The sequence below is a fragment of the Orycteropus afer genome, unplaced genomic scaffold (assembly GCF_000298275.1).
Source record: "Orycteropus afer afer isolate SDZICR_OR568_19922 unplaced genomic scaffold, OryAfe1.0 scaffold00010, whole genome shotgun sequence".
Classification (NCBI taxonomy): domain Eukaryota; kingdom Metazoa; phylum Chordata; class Mammalia; order Tubulidentata; family Orycteropodidae; genus Orycteropus; species Orycteropus afer.
In genome coordinates this window covers 13,816,436-13,820,221 of record NW_006921597.1, presented here as the reverse complement: position 1 = coordinate 13,820,221, position 3,786 = coordinate 13,816,436, and positions in this window count along the sequence as shown.

Here is a 3,786-nt window from a genome sequence, read left to right as displayed (position 1 = left end):
AATATGTCCTAGAAGAAGGGCAGCCAGAATGCTCCTTGGAAGCAAGAATGGCCAGACTTTGTCTCACCTACTTTGGTCATGTTGTCAGAAGGAACCATTATCTGGAGAAGGATATCATGCTTGGTAAAGTGGAGGGTCAATAAAGAAGGGGAAGGCCCTCAACAAGATGGACTGACACAGTGGCTGCAACAGTGGGCTCAGGTATAGCAAGGATTGTGAGGCTGGCCCATGACTACAAAGTGTTTCGTTCTGCTGTGCATAGGCTTGCTATGAGTTGGAGACAACTCGACAGCACCTAACAACCACAACACCAATTCTGTCAATATACTGCTGCAACAATTTTTGAATTATCTTCATTAAGATTTTACTTGCATGTGATATTAATAATATTGTTCAATAATTTCCACATTCTGTGGGATCACTTTTCTTTGGAATGGGTACAAATATGCAGTAAGGAATATCATTGCTGATTTCAGATGGATCCTGGCTGAAAGCAGAGAGTATCAGAAAGATATTTACCTATGTTTTATTGATTATGCAAAGGCATTTGACTGTGGATCATAACAAATTATGTATGAATTTGAGAAGAATGGGACTTCCAGAACAGTTAATTGTGCTCTTGAGGAACCTGTACATAGACCAAGAGGAAGTTGTTGGAACAGAACCCAATGGGGGGGTCGCTATGAGTTGGAATCGATTCAATGGCAATTAGTTTGGTTTATGTAGTGGCATGCATCAGGACTTCATTTCTTCTTTATGGATGAATAACATTCAATTGTATGTATATATCACATTTTGATCATCTATTCTTCTGTTGACGGACATTTCAATTGTTTCCACCTTTTGTTATCGCAAAGAACATTGGCACACAGGTTTCTGCCTTTACTTCTTCTAGTTATACACCTAGGAATGGGATTGCTGAGTTATATGGTAGTTCTATGTTCTACTTTTTGAAGAACTACCATTGTTTTCCACAGCAGCTGTAACATTTTACATTCCCACTAGCAGTGGATGGGGATCCCAGTCTCTCCTCAAATTCACCAACACCTATTTTTTTCTGTTTTTTGATCATTGCCATTCTAATGTGAGTGAGGGGTATGTCACAGTTGTTTTGATTAGCATCTCCCTAGTGATTAAGGGAGCTGTGGTAGCATAGTGCCTAAGGCACTTGACTGCTAACCAAAAGGCTAGTGGTTCAAACCCACCAGCCACTCCTCGGAAGGAAGGTTGGGCAATCCTACTTCCGTAGTGATACCGCCTCGGAAACCCAAGGAGGGGTCACTATGAGTCGGGGCCGACTCGAGGGCAAATAACAACAACAACAACAAGTGATTAATGAGTTCTGGTGGCACAGTGCCTAAGGCATTTGACTGCTAACCAGAAGGCTGCCAGTTCAAACCCACCAGCCACTCCTTGGAAGGAAGACTGGGCAATCTACTTCTGTAGTCATACTTGCCTTGGAAACCCAAGGAGGGGTTGCTATGAGTCAGATCCAACTCAATGGCAGTGGGGGAGAGGTTTAGTGATTAATGATGTTGAGCATCTTTCCTTGTGCTTGTTGGTCATGTGAATATCCTCTTTTGTAAAATGTCTGTCCAGTTCTTTGTCCATTTTTTTTTTTAATTTTGTTGTGATTTGGGTGAAAGTTTACAGAGCAAATTATCTTCCATACAGCAGTTCATATACACTTTGTCTCATGACTTGACTGTAATCTCCCACAATGTAATATTTGTCCTCTCACTTCCTCCCCATAGCCAACTCTTCCCTGTGCCCTTCCCTCCCATGCACTCCTGTCCCCCAAGCTGTCTCCCTGTGCATACACAGCCCTTCAATTCTCCCATGATTGTTCTCTCCAAGGAGTGTTATCTACCTAATGTAAATGTTTAGCTCATATGCCTGTCTTTTGTTGGCTAGAAGCTACAGGAGTGGGTTCAGTTCCAGACCTGAAGGGCAGCTAGCGGCCATAGTCTCAGGGGTTCCACCAGGCTCTATCAGACCAGCAAAACTGGTCCTTTTTTTTTTAAAAAAAAATTTATGATTTTGAGTTTTGTTCCACATTGTTCTCCAACTCTATCCAGGATCTCCTACATAGATCCCCCTCTGAGTATTTGACAGTGGTAGCCGGGCACCATCTAGTTCTTCTGGTCTCATAGTCATATAGGCTGAGGATAGCATGGTGTACCACTCCCTTGGCCTAATTGTTTCCGTGAATCTTTGGTTTTCTTCATTCTTCTTTGCTCTGGACAAGGATAGACCCATCATTGCATCTAGATGGCTGCCTGCAAGATCCCAACTGCTACTTGCCAAAGTAGGATGTGGAACAACGTTTTTGTGTTGTATGTTATGCCAATTAAGCTTGATGTCCCCTGCAACCATGGTCCTGAGCCTACAAGTCCAACTATTTGCTCCCTCTGGGTAGCTGTCTGTGGTCCATGCCCATTTTGTTATTGAGTCAGTTGTCTGTTTGTTGTTAAATTCATGTTCCATTGTTGAATGAAGAAAAATACAGACTTTACTTTTATTAACTTTGAAAGTCTTTGAACTTTGAATGGGGTGTATTTATTTGGTTAAGGTGATGTGGTGTGTTTCCAGACAGTTTTACTGTAAAATTTGGGAGTGTGTGTTTGGAAATACTTCATGTAAATTTAGCCAAAAGTAAGTAATTTTCCTTCTGTTGAAGGAAAGAACTTCACATTGTGCTTTGTATTGGGATCTGCTAAGAGTACTCTTCATTTATCTTCAGACTGCAATGAGAAAACAAGGCTCAAGGGTCTGAAGTTTTCGAAGTAGCCAAAGTTCCTGGTGGCACAAAAATTACATGGTTGGCTCCTAAGCAAAAGGCTGGCAGTTCAAAGCCACTCAGCAGCTCCCTGGAAGAAGGACCTGGTGATCTACTCCCATGAAGATTACAGCCAAGAAAACCCTATGGGGCAGTTCTACTCTGTCACATGAGGTTTCTATGAGTTGAAATGGACTTGACAGCACCTAATAGCAACAGCAGCGCTGTCTTAAAACCATGCTTCTGGGATCCTTTATAATTTCAAAAAGAAATTCTACTTCTTATAACAACACTGTCTTTAGATTAAAAAACAATATATGCTGTTTGACAAGCTTTAAGGTCATCATATACTTTGGGATTGGATGCTACTTTCATAAGAGATTAAAGAAAAACCTTGAAAATTAACATTTCATATTTTTGGAAGCTGCTCTCAATAAACATAAAGAAATAACCTGTATAAATTTAACCTTAATTAAGAACTTTTCCCCATTTTTTATTTTCTAACCTTCTCCTCCTTATCTAACTGTGAAGGGGCATTTCAACAAAGCAATTACATACCATAAAGCTTCTTATTAAATATAATTGTAACTTATATTTCTGTAACTATGATCAACCTAGGAAAGTAAAGCTATAATTTATTATTTCCATACTGCATTCAACAAATGTTCATGTCCACTGCTCCTTCTCCGGTCTAAGTCCCCATCATCTCTCACTGGATTCTGATACTAGGTTTCTATCTAGCTTTCCTGCTTCTACACTATTACCCTTATCCTGTACAACATGGCAAGCATAACTATTTGCCTAAAATGTAAATTGCTGTGCCATTTATTCCTTAAAACACACCATCCCATTGTACTCTGAATAAAATATAAGTTCCTTATCTTGGCTTAAGAGGCTTTATGTGAAACAAGGCTTCATAAATTTAAAAACATTGAAATATTGCAAAGCATCTTCTCAGATCATAATGCTATCAAATTAGAAATCAATAATAGGAGGATCAGCACCAA